Here is an 18,032-nt window from a genome sequence, read left to right on the forward strand (position 1 = left end):
TATAGCAACCAAGCCAAGGACAGTTTGTAAATAAATGTGCCAGTTTTCTTGGGATTCTTTGATTTTTTTCTTTCTTCTTTGGCATATGAAAGAGAAAATATTTCCTTCAGTTGTAACTATTATTATAAGGGTTCTACTGTTGAACATGTGAAATATTATTGTTAGGGTCTAATTTTCATACCAGATAATATCTGTGCTTAGAATTTGATTGGACTCTAGCCCATGTTTCATTGTCTTCTAAATTAAAAAAACCCACACGTGTCCCACAATATTTGGGGAAAACAGAGTAAGGAAGACCTGTTGGAAATCCTGGTGTCTTGCTGAGGCCTTCAAGTTGGAATGCTAGGGAGGGGTACAGAGACATTGTTTTGAAATCTAAATCTGATTTAGACGCTGTTGGTCATTACTTAAAGCACTGTAACAGCTGGCTCTGACCCACCAAGATTTTCTTGGAAGTGATGGGGAAGCAAGTTTACCAACCTCGGCAAATCTCTCTGATGCTTGCACACAGCTAAACTGAGTGCCAATCATTGCAGCCCTGAGAGGATGAGTCCTAAAACTGGAATCTAATCTCCCTGTGGATTCCTGGTGTGAACTATCCAGAGGTTGTGACAAGGTCCTCTCGTGTCTGGGTGATATCTGCTCTCCTTGAGGGTTACCTTGGTTTGTTTCTAAAACCCTCAAGCCTAGCAGATCAGTAAATGGGTCATCTTCTGGTTCTCTCCTTTAACTGGATGGTGTTGTGGTTTTGGCCGGATTGGCCAAGCAGAACGACAGATGGCCCTTCCCCCCCTCTCTCCAAAGAGAGGAGAGGAAGAGATAAGGAAATTTACGAGTTTAGAAAAAGAACTAAACTACTTTAATGAAAATAATAACAAATAAGAAAATAGTAAATAATAATAAAATAATAAAAATTAAAGAAAAAAGTATACAATATATACAAAACCGTATCCAGCTCCCAGGATGACGATCGCATCACCAGGAGACACAGGGAAAGTCCCAGACTGGAGTCAGCGACGGACAGGAGCTGGATTCTGTATCTGGAGTCAGGAATGCTCAGATCGGGATCAAAGGCAGACGAACAGACAGGGTCCTCCTCAGACATCGGCCATTGAAGAAAAAGTGAGCCAGAGCCGCCTTGCCCCTTTGATCCCTCAGCTTTTATACTGAGCATGGGGCAGATGGGATGGAATGCCCTGTTGGTCAGTTTTGGGTCACCTGTCCTGTCTGCTCCTCCCTGCAGGTGGGACCCCTCTGCGCTGCTCCATTTCCGACCCTCTAACGGGGCAAAGCAGCAAAGTGAGCTGACCTTGGATGTTATAGCAATAAGTCTAAGCAAGAGCCTCTGTGCGTACCATTCCTTGGTACAATCAGGTCTTGTCACTCTGAGAGTGAACAGTGTCTGAACAATGCACTGTTAATTTCAGACTTTAGTCAGTTAGAAGAGGCCCAGCTAAAAAGTAAAATTACAAATCAGAAAATTGGTTCTGTTTTACCTCAAACCAGGACAGATGGATACGAGCAGCTTTAGGATAAATGCTACCTGGTTGGTAGGGATAACTACAAACATATATGTTTTTCTTTTTATCTTTCTTAGCTATATGAATAGAATAAATAACCTCTGTATGTAAAGACACAATCACTTACCCCATGCCTACCAGCAGGCACATCCAGTTCTTTCTTAAGCATTCATAAAAAATGAATGAAATTTTGCCCAGTGACCTATTAAAAATTGAGTAGCAGCATATGGGATTTAGCCCGCACTACTAGGCTTGTGTGGGTAACCAACAGCTCTTTTTATAACCACTGGGTATTTATTTTTTCTAGGTGCTTATAAAACAGTCTCAAAGGCTATTTCAGTGTTGAGCTGTGACAGTTCTGTTTCAAATGAGGAAGGTACACATTTCTCAGGATTGGGTGAGGTTTTAATCAGTCTAGATTGGACTGTGTGGTAATGAGTTCTGTATATGGAGTACATCCTGCATCACTGTGTAGGCTACAAGTTGAATAAGAGAGTCATTTTATGTATCAGCTGGAGAAAAACAAACAAACAGCAAAATGGCTGTTCTTTGAAGAGGAGGTCTCCAGAAGTTACCTTTAATTAAGAAATGCAAGTAATATAGAATGCTTTTTTTTCTTATGAGAACAAAGTGAAATCATAGAATGGTTTAGGTTGGAAGGGACCTTAAAGATCATCCAGTTCCTACCCCCCTGCCCTGGGCAGGGACACCTCCCACTGGACCAGGTTGCTCAAAGCCCCATCCAGCCTGGCCTTGAACACTTCCAGGGATGGGGCATCCACAACTTCCCTGGGCAACCTCTTCCAGTGTCTCACCATCCTCACAGTAAAAAATTTCTTCCTAGTATCTGATGTAAATCTCCCCTCTTTCAGTTTGAAGCCATTACCCCTCATCCTATCACTACATGCTCTTGTAAAAAGTCCTTCTCCAGCTTTCTTGTAGGCACCCTTTAAGTACTGGAAGGCCCTTTGTGCCAAGATGATGTTGCCTTGCTTTGTGCCGTGTGTGCAGACCTAGTGCATACTGTTCGCTGTAAGGCAGATGTGGCTTAAGAGGCACATTTAGTCTGAATTTGTACAGCACTTGACTGTCTTAATGCTACTGAACTTTTGGACTTGATTTTATTAATTTTCTCTGTAGATATCTGTTCTTGGACAACACACAGCATTACACCATCACGTCTGAATTGGGAAAATGTTTTTCTTTTGATTTTTCCAGTGGTTTTCTTCAAGGCATCTTGGAATGGGCCTCCTTTTCTGTGTGTGCCTGACCAAGGGCACACTATTAAAGCTTATGAATATCCTCAGGAAGTCTTGCCAAATGCTATAAAATTCCCATTTTTGCATCTCTAGATTCTGCAGAACTTTTTTGGGGAAACCCTACAGGATTTTTTGAGACTAGCTAGATCACAGAATCACAGAATGATAGGGGTTGGAAGGGACCTCTGGAGATCATCTAGTCCAACCCCCCTTCAAAATGAAGATGTTAGTTATTGATAAATGATTTTTACTTACAAAATTTCAATAAAACTGTCCTTACTCTATCTATTGAATTTATCACACTCCCTTTTTCTCATCTATGTGAGAGCTGAGATATTTTTTTTCCCCTTTTATTTGGATTTTCTGCATATCACATTCTTTTAAAAAACTCCTAAGTTTTCTGTCTCCCATATCCCCCAGTTGTTTTATCTGGGGAAACACAGCATAAAGATAGTTTCAATAGTATGACCCTTGGGGCTACAGCTAAGAGCCTCCAGACTTGAGGACTCCTGGAGCATGTTTCCAGGGGCAATCAGTGCATGGAGATAATGGCAAAGCCTGGAGCCTGCTGGGGAGAGGTGCCAGAGACATGGAGGGACCACCTTTATAAATGAGAACGTAGTCTGGCTCTCTTTAAAAATTCAAACTGTTCTAGATCCCCTGATTTAAACAGATCCTTTACATCCCTAGGATCTACCCAGTATTGCTCAAGAGGTACCACTTCAGATAAATTATCAGTGTGAATCATTATGAAATCCCCAGATGGAATATAGATACAACACATTTTTAAATCATACCAAATAAAAATACTGTACATTTCTTTCTTCAGTGTTTCCACTTTAATTGGAGCCCTCATTTCTCTATGTCCATATCAACACATCAGCTCTTTGAATAATATTCTGCCAACACATCTCTAGATTTCAGTTTTGACACATTTGCAAGTGCATCTTCCTCTATAATTAGCTTTAAAGTCTTATCTTGGCAATCCATTGCTGGAGGCTACTTGTTGTCAGTTGTCAAAAGTTACTAGAAAGATGAAATTTGTTTAAGAAGTTGGTGAACACCATTCTTCCTGCTTGTAAACTAAACCATTGCAACTGGATGCATGCCAGAGGAATTAATTCTAATCCTTAGCCTAGTGTGAATGAGTCTCTTTCTTAAGTTTAAATTTTGTAAATTTCTAGATTTCAGATAGAGAAACAGGGGTTGGCAATGTTAATTTTTTTTTCCAAAATGATGAAATTTTGTATGATGAAATGTGCTTTAATTACTCAGTTGGTGCCTGAAAATGGTTGATTAGTGATTGGTGGCCTTTCTATCCAAATTTGCAGTAAAACTGATTTGTGGGCAAGGTCACTAGCTGGTGTAAGTCAGCATGACTCTGCTAATTGGTATGCACTAAGTCAACCTAGTTAAAAATATCTCCATATATATTTAAGAATGGTATGGATAGCCTCTGTAGACAAGACAATACTGACTGGCAAAAGAGACATCTCATATGGTTTTCAGTGTACTTGTTTCTCTTTTACAGATGTCTCTATTTTCTTAGATTGCTGTCTTGAAGAGTACTTAAAATCAGCCCTGCAGCAATTTTGCTTTTGGAAAGTACTAGGTGAAGCTGATCATATGGTAACTCAAGGAGACCAGCCTGTGTGAAGATTGCACTGAAAAACATCACAATATATTAATTCCTAACTAAACACCTTTGTATTTGAATCCATGATTCTTAAAAACAAATAAATTTTAAAGTATCTGTGTAGTTAAAAATGAATTAAAAATGCTCTATTGTTTAGTTACAAATATTCAAACTGAAAATAAAAGCACATGTTGTTCTTAGTGTGGGAGAAAGTGTTAGGAGAAGAGATTCATAGCAGCTTACAAATTAATCTCCTAAGCAGAGACTGGTCTGTGCATGTGGAAGCAGTGTTCCAGTTACAAGGCACCAGGTGGTCGCTTATGGTTGATTTAAGAAGCAAACACTGCCACAAATGCTATTAGTAGTGTGTAATGAGATTAACTCCCCATAGTACTTGCAATATCCTTGTTTTTTCCTGAAGGAGCACAGGGCTGATCACCACCTCTTAAACAATAGAGAGTTTGATCTTTCATTGTTATATGCACATAACTCTCATTGTCATTAATAGGTGTTAAGCATGCGCATAAAGGGAAGAATAGACCTTAAAGTTCATGTAATCATGGTATGCTAAAGGTTTCTAACAATTTCACAAATGACCAGACCAAAATTGTACAACTACTCCCACTGTGTGACATTAGGTATTTTCAGAGATTTGTATTTTTGAGGCATAAAGGGTGATTAGAGGTTCCTAAATAACAATGAAGATTTAGGAAAAGGTAAGAAGACTTAGTTGCAAGACACAGAACCTGAAGCAGAGCTCATATTTAATCAAATGTATTTCCTCTCAATGACAGGGTGAGCCTTTGCTTTCTTTAATTTTAAGGTAACTAGATTTGAAGTGTACTGAGCATTGCAGTGGTCTTCCCGGGAGTTTGGTGTACATTTATCTAGTTAGAGATGACACAGTTCTCTGCAGCAGTTCTTGTATGTGTAAGAGGAAACTATTTCACTAGGCGCAAATCCTGTGCCCTCCTGTAAAAGCTTGTTGGGGCAGCAAGAGTAGTCCTCTGCTTCTCAGCTCAGAGGCTGTCTGCTTCTTCCTAGGGAGAAGACTGAGAGTAAGAAAGGATATGAGAAATGATAACTCAAACACTTGAAGATGAAAGTAGATATTTTCAGAACTAGAACTTGATCTAGCTTTGGCAAGTTCTCCCATGGAGCTGGGAATCTGGATGGTTGCTAGGGGAAAGGCTTAAACCCAATTCTCATTAAAGGCTTACAAACAGAGCATCTTCTTAGGTTTTGCAGTGATTGTGTAGACTCAGGGATATTCCACAGCTGGTAAATTAGTTGATAGCAAGAATATTTTTGACAGAATGAGAAGTTTCTAAAGCACACAAAAGTAAACCAAGTGTTCAAAAATATAACTATTACACTGTAACACAGCTATTATAATTGTATGATTTGATCAGGAAACAGCAATAAAATAAACTGTGATGTTAATGGTGAAAGAAGAACTTCACAAAACGAGGAAGTCCTTTCAAAGAGCACCATTAAGTAAATTATATTTAAGGGGGTACTTTGTCAAACAACCTGAGATTTTTATTGTACTTAATAAATATTACAGTACAAGTATCAGGGGTAGGTTATAAACTGGGGGGATTTTTCCAAGAAAATTTACTGATTGCCAGACTGTAGGAAGATTCAAGCATAAATAATTTTATATACTGCAAAGTTCAGTGTCTAATCTAGAGTGCAAGGCTCACTGCAACAGCCTTTAGTGCTTGTGAACAGATCTGTCATTTGTTATTCATGGGCTACCAAGCCAATGAAATTCTCTGAATTGAACTAGGAGGAAGGATAGAAATTATATATAAACTGAGAAACTTTAATTTTGTAATAAATACATGTCAAAGAAAATCTGCTTGAGGGAAAGAATGGATTCCCCATGTGTGAAACCCCTATAGGTTGTATTGTCTTGTCTAACTTTCAGCAGAGATGGTAGATGAACTTAAAACTAAGTTGCATTTGCAGTAATGACCCCAAGACCAAAAATATCCCCCAGAGGATTTTAATTGAAGCTTTGGCTTTGGCTTTGGCTTCAGCTGTCATAGTGATTAAAGCAAATTAGTAAGTAGGCTGTGGCAATTTGGAAACATTAACAGAGACTTTCTGAAATTATCAAAATTCAGAGACTTCTCCCTGAAGGGAGGGAGTAAAAACTAAGAATGTATTCAGGTAGAGATGTCTGGGAAAAGGAAAGGCAGGCTTCTTAAATTATTTTTTTTTCTGAAATATTCATTTCAGTATTTAGCCTTTTGCTGCACACAGATATTTATAATCTGAGAATCTTTTCCACTCCTCATTGAGCTCAGTGGCAATTTTCCTATGGAGTTCACTTGGATTTGAATTAGACACTATGTTATTTAATGCAGATTGGCACAATCCTGGTGAGGCCACACCTTGAGTACTGTGTCCAGTTCTGGGCACCTCAATACGAGAGAGATCTCGAGGTGCTGGAGCGAGTGCAGAGGAGGGCAACGAAGCTGGTGAAGGGCCTGCAGAATAAATCTTATGAGGAGCGATTGAAGGAGCTGGGACTGTTTAGTTTGAGGAAGAGGAGGCTGAGGGGAGACCTCATCGCTCTCTACAACTACTTGAAAGGCCATTGTAGAGAGGTTGGTGCTGGTCTCTTCTCACAGGTAATTAGCGATAGAACAAGAGGGAATGGGTTCAAGCTGCAGCAGGGTAGGTTTAGGCTGGACATTAGGAAAAAATTCTTCCCAGAAAGAGTGGTCAGACACTGGAATAGGCTGCCCAGGGAGGTGGTGGAGTCACCATCCCTGGATGTGTTTGAGACTCGTTTAGATGTGGTGTTAAGGGATGTGGTGTAGGGGAGAACTTTGTAGAGTGGGGTTGATGGTTGGACTCGATGATCCCAAGGGTCTTGTCCAACCTAAATGATTCTATGATTCTAATCGTTCTTTGTTATAAGAAGCTGATAAAATAAATCTGCTGGTTTTTTTCCATAAAAAGCAGCTCTTAGAAAAACTCACAAGCACTTTTCCTTTGATGCACAAATTTGCTTAGCATCTTTAACAGCCTGGTAAATGGTTTTGCTTGTAATGTTGTATATATACCGGGCACTTGATATGACAAAAGAAGACTTACACTTCTAACCATTCCTGTGAATTATGGTATATGGTGCTGTTCCATAAACACTGGAATGTGAGATACTGAGCCGCAGTGGTATTGAGAAAGCAGTAGTATTTTTTCCAAATAAGATTGTGTTTTGCAATTTGACAGTTAACACCAAGTTGGGATGTGAAAGAGAGATTCCTTTTCTGAATAACTGATCAAAGGTAAATATCACATTGTTGGGACTATTGCAAACAAATTATAGTGGGAAATGGATTGGGTCTGAGATATTTAGTTTTAGTTTCTGGGTCAAAGATGTTTTCTGGTGGTAAAATAAGAAATTTCCTTCTTTCTAGACAGAGAAGATTGTTTCTCGAAGAGGTTGATCATAGAATCATTTAGGTTGGAAAAGACCTTTAAGATCATTGAATTCAACCATAAAGTCCACCACAAAACCATGTCCTAAAGAACCACATCTACACGTCTTTTAAATACCTCCAGGGATGGTGACTCAACCACTTCCCTGGGCAGCTTGTTCCAGTGCTTGATAATCCTTTCAGTGAAGAAATATTTCCTAATAGCCAATCCAAACCTCCCCTGGTGCAACTTGAGGCCATTTCCTCTTGTCCTATTGTCTGTTACTTGGGAGAAGAGATCGACCCCCACCTCTCTACAGACTCCTTTCAGGTAGTTGTAGAGAGCGGCAAGGTCTTCCCTCAGCCTCCTTTTCTCCAGGCTAAACATCCCCAGTTCCCTCAGCCGCCCCTCATAAGACTTGTGCTCTAGCAGCCTCATTGCCCTTCTTTGGACCCGCTCCAGCAGCTCAATGTCTTTTTTGTGGTGAGGGGCCCAAAACTGGACACAGTACTCGAGGTGGGGCCTCACCACTGCAGAGTACATGGGGATGATCGCTTCCCTAGTCCTGCTGTCCACACTATTTCTGATACAGGCCAGGATGCTACTGGCCTCCTGGGCACACTGCTGGCTCATATTCAGCTGACTGTCAACCAACACCCCCGGGTCCTTTTCCACCAGGCAGCTTTCCAGCCACTCTTCCCCAAGCCTGTTGTTGTGACCCAAGTGCAGGACCCGGCGCTGAGCCTTGATGTTGCGCAGTTCTCTTTCTTTTCCCTGGTTAGTAATGCTCCTAAATGCATGCTCAGAGGAGGACTTTCAGTGACCTTCAGGACTGATGAGTCAGCTCTGCATCACTGCAGTCTCCTGTCATGATGCATGTTGACTGCCAATATCTATGCAGTACTAGGGCAATGTGCTGTGCAGTTGAAAACTAAATCTCCAGATCCACAGATCAGTTCTACAGCATATTGTAGAGCTGTTCTTGCCATTTTTTATGCATTTAAGATTTAATGGCAGAAGAGAGATTAGCATGAGAGAATGGAAGGATTACAGCCTAAAAATATAGGACTGACCATAGTACATGTGCCATTAATTTATTAATTTGCTGTTAACAGCTTTTTAAGATTATTACTTGTAATGGAGATGTGTATCTCAGGACAACAGTTTACAGAAAAACTTATATTTGGCTACCTGTCTGCCTCAAGTTTATGAAATAAAAAAACTAAGAGAGGAAAAGATTAAATTGATTTACTCATGCTAGATAGTCCCAGACAAATTTCTCACTAACTCCAGGGGGCACTGTTTTCTGTTGCCATTTGTAGCTAGAGTTTCAAGGTCTGGAGTGATAAAATTATAATTTCTTAGATAATGTAGATATCTTAATAGCCAGGTGAGTGGTTTATGGAATTTCAGCCATGGAAAGTAGTTAAAGGTGACTTATGGAGACCTTCAATAAAAAATAATCCATTATGCATAGCTTTTTAAGTATTCAGTATTTTCTAATGCACAACATAGTGATGTACCTAGCAGAATCAAAAGGATTGTGTAGCTAAAGCACTCTGCTTGGCTTCTAAAGATTCAGGGTTCTGTTTCTGTATGACCTTGGAAATTGTTTACTTATCTCTATTTTATGGGGTTAAAATCCTTTCACACCTATCAGATGTGTTCTGAAGATAAAATTAATTGTGAAAGTAGTTGTTCAGAGATCATAGTGTCTCTAGAATTCTAATCTATAAAACCAATATGTGAAAATATTCCTAAACAAGATTAAAATATGCATTTCAGGAAGCCACTCTGAACTGTGAATATTTTGGAGGAAGATCCTAAGTTTTGTTTATATGAAGCATTAATAAGTGCTACCTATTGTCTTGAAAATAATGTAAAAGACTATGCAATTTATATAAAAAGGCTTTAAGGGCAAAACAATTGAAGACTAAGACATAAAGATGCATATGAAAATTTCCATGTTGGTGAGTGCTGCAGTCTTCTAGCTGTCATGAAACCTCTCATTTCAAGTTTGGAAGGGTGATTCATGAGGGAGATGGTGACTTAAGGTAAATGAATTGTTAGTGAAAGTCTATGTCAGACATTTGGGATGGGATAGGGTGTTGGCTTCTCAAAGCCATACTGAATACAGCCATGCTATTGAAAAAGGCAGTTCTCGTGACTAGGGACGTTGAATGGCCCTCTGATAAACAGCCATCACTCTTCCCTCTCTGCCCAGATATGAAATTGCCCTGCTCTCTAAACACTCCTTTTTTCCTTCCTATAATTACAGATCATTTCTTGGTGTAGGGTCATAATGCACTCACCTGTTTGAAAAGCATAATTCCAGCTGTGCCAGTTACGATTTACATCCTTTGCTTGCCATCCTCTCACTGAATTTACAGTGCTGCCAAATAGTGGTAGACAAGGCTTTCAGGATTTGAGCTTTATCCGTCATGTGGATTGTGAATGACCCAGGTCAATGAAAGAATAGAAGTGGCAGAGTTCAGACAGGCATGCTTGACTACAGCAGCAATTAGTCATCAGATGAGAAAACAAAGACTGCTGCCAGAAACCTGCTATCTCTGCAACAACTGTTTGGGATATTGGGTAGTTCCCCCAGAAATACGAAATCTTAGGTATTGAGAATAATTGGTTATCCTAGGATAAAAAGGAATGTTTGATTTCCTAATCAAAGAAGTATTCCAATAATTAAAGACAGTCACACACCCACTGAGCAACCTCTTTGTCTTCAATTGCTCCTTAAAATACTTAAATGTTCTTTGTCAAAAACATTGATTTTAGAAAATGACAAAAGAAAAGCTGCTTTCTTCAAGAAGAGGCTTTGGTTTTGCCTGTTAGCAGTGAATTTTAATGCTAGATAGTAATAACTTGCATATGAACTCATTGAACAGATTGGTACTGTTGACTGACTACTGGATATATTTTTCCTTAAGCAAAATCAAGGGTGAACTCATTTATCAGGAGCATTGGATTCCACTACTGTTAAAAGTGCAGTATATAAACAGGAGGCGTATTCTTGTTCTCTTTGACTCTCATTTTATTGAGGTCTTCAGCAATCTTGGTTTTAAATTTCACTGCTGTCCAGAGTCTCAGTGAAATCAATAATGAAATCCCTAGGGGACTTGGTTTGGTTTCTGAGGCATATCCCCTTTTTGGCAGATAAACCTATTTTAGTAGGCATTAAAAATATAATATATAAACTTTTATTGTTGTTGTGCTTTAGACTGATTTGCTTCAATTTTTTTTTCAAGAGTACTTTTTGTAGTACTACTTTGTTCAAAAGAGATTTTTAGTACTATAGAGCCCTGAAACTGTAAAACATGAAGAATTATGTGAAAAATACTGTTTCTGAAGGTGAGGAATTAAAGTTGAGGGTAGTAATTTACCCCTGACAATAGCAGATCAGAATAGAACACAGAACAGATATGAGTGAAAGGCCAGCAGTTTGCTTCCACCTTATAAATGGCTGTAGTTTCACAGCAAATTAGATCATAGAATCATAGAATCATTTAGGTTGGAAAAGACCCTTGGGATCATCGAGTCCAACCATCAACTCCACTCTACAAAGGTCTCCCTTACACCATATCCCTTAACACCACATCTCAATGAGTCTCAAACACATCCAGGGATGGTGACTCCACCACCTCCCTGGGCAGCCTATTCCAGTGTCTGACCACTCTTTCTGGGAAGAATTTTTTCCTAATGTCCAGCCTAAACCTACCCTGCTGCAGCTTGAACCCATTCCCTCTTGTTCTATCGCTAATTACCTGTGAGAAGAGACCAGCACCAACCTCTCTACAATGGCCTTTCAAGTAGTTGTAGAGAGTGATGAGGTCTCCCCTCAGCCTCCTCTTCCTCAAACTAAACAGTCCCAGCTCCTTCAATCGCTCCTCATAAGATTTATTCTGCAGGCCCTTCACCACCTTCGTTGCCCTCCTCTGCGCTCGCTCCAGCACCTCGAGATCTCTCTCGTATTGAGGTGCCCAGAACTGGACGCAATACTCAAGGTGTGGCCTCACCAGTGCTGAGTACAGGGGGACAATCACCTCCCTCCTCCTGCTGGTCACACTATTTCTAATACAAGCCAGGAGGCCGTTGGCCCTCTTGGCCACCTGGGCACACTGCTGGCTCATGTTCAGCTGCTTGTCAATTAGAACCCCCAGGTCCTTTTCTGCCAGGCAGCTCTCCAGCCACACTGCCCCAAGCCTGTAGCGATGCATGGGGTTGTTGTGGCCCAAGTGCAGGACCCGGCACTTGGCCTTGTTGAAGCTCATCCCATTAGCATTGGCCCATCGGTCCAATCTATCCAAGTCTCTCTATAGAGCCTCCCTACCCTCATGCAGATCAACACTCCCGCTTAGCTTCGTGTCATCTGCAAACTTGCTGATGATACACTCTATGTCCTTCTCAAGGTCATCAATAAAGATGTTAAACAGAAATGGTCCCAACACTGAGCCCTGAGGGACACCACTTGTGACCGGCCGCCAGCTGGATTTAACTCCATTGGCCACCGCTCTTTGGGACCGCCCATCCAGCCAGTGCTTGATCCAGCAGATCGTATGCTCATCCAGGCCATGAGCAGCCAGTTTTTCCATGAGAATTCTATGGGGGACAGTGTCAAATGCTTTTCAAAAGTCTAGGTAGACAATGTCCACAGCCTTTCCCTCATCCAATAATCGGGTCATCTTGTCATAGAAGGAGATCGGGTTCGTCAGGCAGGACCTGCCTTTCATAAACCCATGCTGACTAGGCCTGATTCCCTGCTTGTCACTTATATGGCTTGCAATGGCACTCAAGATGATCTGCTCCATGACCTTCCCTGCTACCGAGGTCAGACTGACAGGCCTATAGTTTCCCGCATCCTCCTTTCTGCCTTTTTTGTAGATGGGTGCTACATTTGCTACCCTCCAGCCCATTGGGACCTCCCCAGTTAGCCATGACTTCAGGTAGATCGTGGAAAGTGGCTTGGCGAGCACGTCTGCCAACTCTTTCAGCACTCTTGGATGTAACCCATCCGGTCCCATAGACTTGTGTGCATCCAAGCGATGTAGCAGGTCACAGATCACTTCCTCTTTAATTGTGATGACCTCGTTCAGCTTCCCCTCCCTGTCTCCTAGCTCACGAGGCTGGGTGCCCAGGGAACAGCTCGTTCCACTGCTAGAGACTGAGGCAAAGTAGGCGTTGAGCACCTCAGCCTTTTCCTCATCCTTTGTGACTATGTTTCCCTCTGCATCCAGTAAGGGAGGGAGATTTTCCCTAATCCTCCTCTTGTTGTTAATGAATTTATAGAAACATTTTTTGTTATCCTTAACAGCTGTAGCCAGGTTGAGCTCTAGCTGCGCTTTGGCCCTCCTGATTTTCTCCCTGCATAGCTTCGCTATATCCTTATAGTCTTCATGAGAGACCTGCCCCCTCTTCCAGAGGTCATAGACTCTCCTTTTGTTCTGGAGGTCCAGCCAAAGGTCCCTGTTTAGCCAGGCCGGTCTCCTTCCCCGCCTACTTGTTTTTCGGCACACGGAGACAGCCTCCTCCTGTGCCTTTAAGACTTCTTCTCTCTTGAAGTATGTCCAGCCTTCCTGGGCTCCTATATCCTTCAGGGCAGCCTCCCAAGGGATTTTGTCAAGCAGTCTTCTGAACAGGTCAAAGTTTGCCCTCCGGAAGTCTAAGGTGGCAGTTTTACTAACCCCTCTCCTTGTTTCTCCAAGAATCAAAAACTCAGTCATCTCATGATCACTGTGCCCTAGACGGCCACCAACCTTTACTTCCCCCACATGTTCTTCCCTGTTCACAAGAGGCAGGTCCAGGAGGGCACCTTCCCTCGTCGGCTCACTTACCATGTCACGAAATTGGCAAATGGCGCAAGAAATCAATATTTAGTGTGAAAAGTTGATACAATTAGTGTGTTGATCAACAGAGTGTGTGAAAAGATGATTTAATGCCTTGAATTTACTTCAGGAGATTTCAGTGAGAGTGGATCACAGAGCTGTGGATTCCCCTGTGATTATTTGAGATGGAAGTAGTTCTTGCAGCAGCTCCTGGAACAGCTCAGTTCTGCAAGTATTAGAGATTAAAGTTTGAGGCAGAAGCTATGAATCCAACTATGATTAGTGCAAACAGTTCAGCTTGCTTTCCCATACTGCTGTTCAAAAGACCTGAGCAAGGACTGGTGGACTGGGTTCGTGTACAGTAACTGGAGGCTGAATCTTGCAGTTACTGTTCATCATCATCTTCTGCCTAGCCTTCTATTTTCAGGACTCTGGTATTACCTGGAAGTAAAAATCCAAATGAGATCTGACAGATAAGGACTTATCCAAGAACTAAAATGAAATTATATGCAACTGGTCTTATTTCATTAAATAAATGTGAGCTTAAAAATCCTAAAATACAGTATGCTGCAGGACATTGCCTCTCAGAACTTGTAGTTAATAAATTGTTGCAAGTCAGATGTGAGTAGGAAAAACGTTTAACTATCACCAGGCTGCAGCTGAACCGTATGAAACTTGGATTCCATTTGTGTAGGGAGAGGGATTTACACTTCCTGCAGAGTCCCAACACAGTTCAGTGTTCCAGCTGATCAGATGCAAGAAAAATTAACCTAACTTTGCAGAGACAACACATAATTCTCTATAAAAAGCATGTTACATTATATATGAATCTGAACATTGTGTTCAGAGCAAACAGGTTTAAATAATTACAAGGAAAACAGTAACACTTTGTAGTCAGTGTCACTCTTCCAAATCTTTATCACCATCAGAGGCTCAGCAATGTTAGTAGAGCTAACATTTTATTCACAGCTGTCATGCCAACTCAGCATCCTAGCAGGTATGGATTTTATTTTCACCCAGAAATGTGTAAAGTACTCTGATATTCGTACATATATATGAGTTCTTGCTGGAAAAAAAGATTTTTCCTTCCTTGGACCCATCTTAAATTTAAGAAGTCATTGGATTGAATTGAGCCCTGGAGACAGTGAATCTATCTTCTCTGACGTAAATGGAGTTATGCCTGTGTTATACGCTCCCCATCATGTCAGCTAGTTACAAGATTGACTGATTAGCCTTTGCACACCCCGGCATGACCTGCAGAGCTTTCAGAGCGTGCCTGGAAGGGGCTTTCTGAAGTTCTGCTCTCATAGTCCATAGGACATTATATGGCCATTTCTCCATCAAGTCTGCAAATCATTTTCTTCTCACTTGCAGATAGAGAACTCCAAATTTTTACAACTTCAGAATTTGCTTTGGCAAATGTGTAAAACCCACTACCTTGCTCAATGCTGTAAACTTACCTATTTCTCTAGCTTGCAGTTTAGGTCAGCAGGAAACTTGAAGTGCTCTGGTGGCCCCGTCTTAATGGAGAAGATGAAGGGGATGGAGTGCTCCATATAATTTATGCAAGATTTCTTCAGATAATTGATAATCTGCTGTAAAGGGGGATCTTGATCCTTTCTCCTTGCTCTGGAATCACTGTTGCAATATAGTGCCTCCAGGTTGACAGTGAGGAGGTTTGGGGTCTGGTCACAATTACAGCATTATTTGATAATTTATGTCCATTGGTCTTTGTGTTGAAAACAAGGAAAAATAGATTTATTCAGTGTCGTGGTTTTGGCCGAATTGGCCAATGATGGAGACAACAGACGCTCTCCCCCCACCTCTTGTACAAGGAGAGGAGGAGGAGAGATAAAGAGATTTACGAGTTTAGAAGGAACTAAACTACTTTAATGAAATATTAATAATAAAATAAAAAGGAAATAATGAAATAGATACAATATGTACAAAACCATATCAAGCTCCCAGGATGACGTCATCGGCAGGCACTGGGGAAGTCCCAGACTGGACTCAGCGATGGGTAGGAACTGGATTCCGGATCTGGAGTCAGGAACCCACGGATCGGGATCAAAGGCAGATGAACAGACAGGGTCCTCCTCGGACGTCAGCCATTGAAGAATAGAGAGACTGACCCTTTGATCCCTCAGCTTTTATATTTTTTTACTTTTATTCCATCCCCATGAGCATGGGGACGGAATACCCTGTTGGTCAGTTTTGGGTCACCTGTCCTGTCCACTCCTCCCTGCAGGTGGGATCCCTCTACGCTTTTCCGTTTCCGACCCTCCAACGGGGCAAATAATGAAATTAGCTGACCTTGGTTGTTATAGCAATAAGTATAAGCAAGAACCTCTCTGCGTACCATTCCTTGGGACAAACTGTAAACATTGGTCTTATCACTCTGAGAGTGAACAGTTTTCTGCACAACATGCTGTTAATTTCAGAGAGTTAGAAGAGGCCTAGCTAAGAAGTAAAATTACTGAACAGAAAGTTGGTTCTGTTTTACCTCAAACCAGGACATTCAGTTAGTATTAGAAATAGCAACCATCAGATGACCAGTCATCCAGAACTCCGAATACCCCTATGAACGACTATGCTGAACGCAAGGTTAACACATCCTTTTTGGAAGACAGATTTTAAATCCTCACTAGAAAAAGAAGGTGAAACAACGAGCAGTTTGAAGTTATTTGAAATGTAAGGGTTTGTGGTGGGTTGACCTTGGCTGGCTGCCAGGTTCCCACCAAGCTGCTCTATCACTCCCCCTCCTCAGCATGACAGGGGGAGAAAATAAGATGAAAAAACTCATGGGTCGAGATAAAGGCAGTTTAATAAAGACAAAGCAAAGGTCGCGTGCAGAAGCAAAGGAAACAAAAAGATTTATTCTCTACTTCCCATCAGCAGGTGACGTCCGGCCACTTACCAGGAAGTAGGGCTTCAGTACACATAGCAGTTGCTTCAGAAGACAAATGCCTTAATAACGAATGCCCCCCCCTCCTCATTTCCCTTAGCTTTTATTGCTGAGCATGACATCATATGGTATGAAATATCCCTTTGGTCAGTTGGGGTCAGCTGTCCTGGCTCTGTCCCCTCCCAACCTCTTGCTCACCCCCAGCCTACTGGCCTTTGGGACAGGGGTGTTGGAGAGACAGCCTTGATGCTGTGGGAGCACTGCTCAGCAGTAGCCAAAACACTGGTATTTGGCTACAAATACAAAGCACAGCACTATGAGGGCTGCTATGGGGAAAGTTAACTCCATCCCAGCCAGACCCAATACAGGGTTATTGCACTAGTGTTTGCTTTAAATGGATGATATGCAAGGTGTACGATAACCTTGCAATAACCTTCATCAGACACGGTACATCTGAAACAGATGTAGTTGAGACGATTCTTGATCACAGGGCTTTAAACTAACGCAGCATGGGTAACAAACAGGAGGAGTTGGAAGCTACCGTGCTACTGGAAAGCTACGACATAGCGGCCATTACTGAAACCTGGTGGGACGAATCCTATGACTGTAATGTGGCTATCGATGGCTACAGGCTGTTCAGAAGGGACGGGCGAGGAAGGAGGGGCAGAGGTGTTGCCCTCTATGTTAAGGAAGGGATAGAGTGTGACGAGACGTCCCTAAAGAACAGCCAAGAGGAAGTCGAAAGCTTATGGGTAGGAATTAGAGGCCGAGGCAACATGGGGAACCTTGTGGTTGGTGTCTACTACAGGCCGCCTGATCAAGGGGAGCCTACTGATGAAGCCTTCTTCCTCCAGCTACGGGCGGCATCGTGCTCGAAGGCTCTCGTCCTGCTGGGGGATTTCAACCACCCCGACATCTGCTGGAAAAGTAACACAGCGAGCTGTAGACGATTCAGGAGGTTCCTGGAGTGCCTTGACGGTAACTTCCTAAGACAGGAAATAGCCCTACCTGAGGAGATGCCATACTGGACCTCATAGTCACCAATGTGAGTGAGCTCATTGGGGATGTCAAGATTGGAGGCGGCCTGGGCTGCAATGACCACGCACTGGTGGAGTTCACGGTCCTGAGGGAAATGTGCCAGACGAGCTCTTCAAGGAGTTAGTCAATAGGACCCCCTGGGAAATGGTCCTCAGGGACAAGGGGGCAGAACAGAGCTGTCAGATCTTCAAGGATGCTTTCCATAGAGCACAAGAGCTCTCTCGATCCCCAGGTGTAAGAAATCAAGCAAGAAAGGGAAGAGACCAGCATGGCTGAGCTGGGACCTGCTGGCCAAACTAAAAGGCAAGAAGGAACTGTACAGGCAGTTCGAGCAGCATCGGGTGTCCTGGGAAGAGTATAGGGATGCTGCCTGGTTATGTAGGGATGAGGTCAGGAAGGCCAAGG

At 42.1% G+C, this 18,032-nt stretch overlaps 1 protein-coding gene across 1 annotated transcript in view; it reads left to right on the forward strand.

Annotated features, from left to right (window-relative positions):
- The window catches only part of LOC128902130 (microtubule-associated protein 1B-like), an 86,253-nt gene that overhangs the window by 19,009 nt on the left and 49,212 nt on the right, over window positions 1-18,032 (forward strand). The window lies entirely within an intron of this gene.

The sequence above is a fragment of the Rissa tridactyla genome, chromosome W (assembly GCF_028500815.1).
Source record: "Rissa tridactyla isolate bRisTri1 chromosome W, bRisTri1.patW.cur.20221130, whole genome shotgun sequence".
In the NCBI taxonomy this organism is placed as follows: Eukaryota; Metazoa; Chordata; class Aves; order Charadriiformes; family Laridae; genus Rissa; species Rissa tridactyla.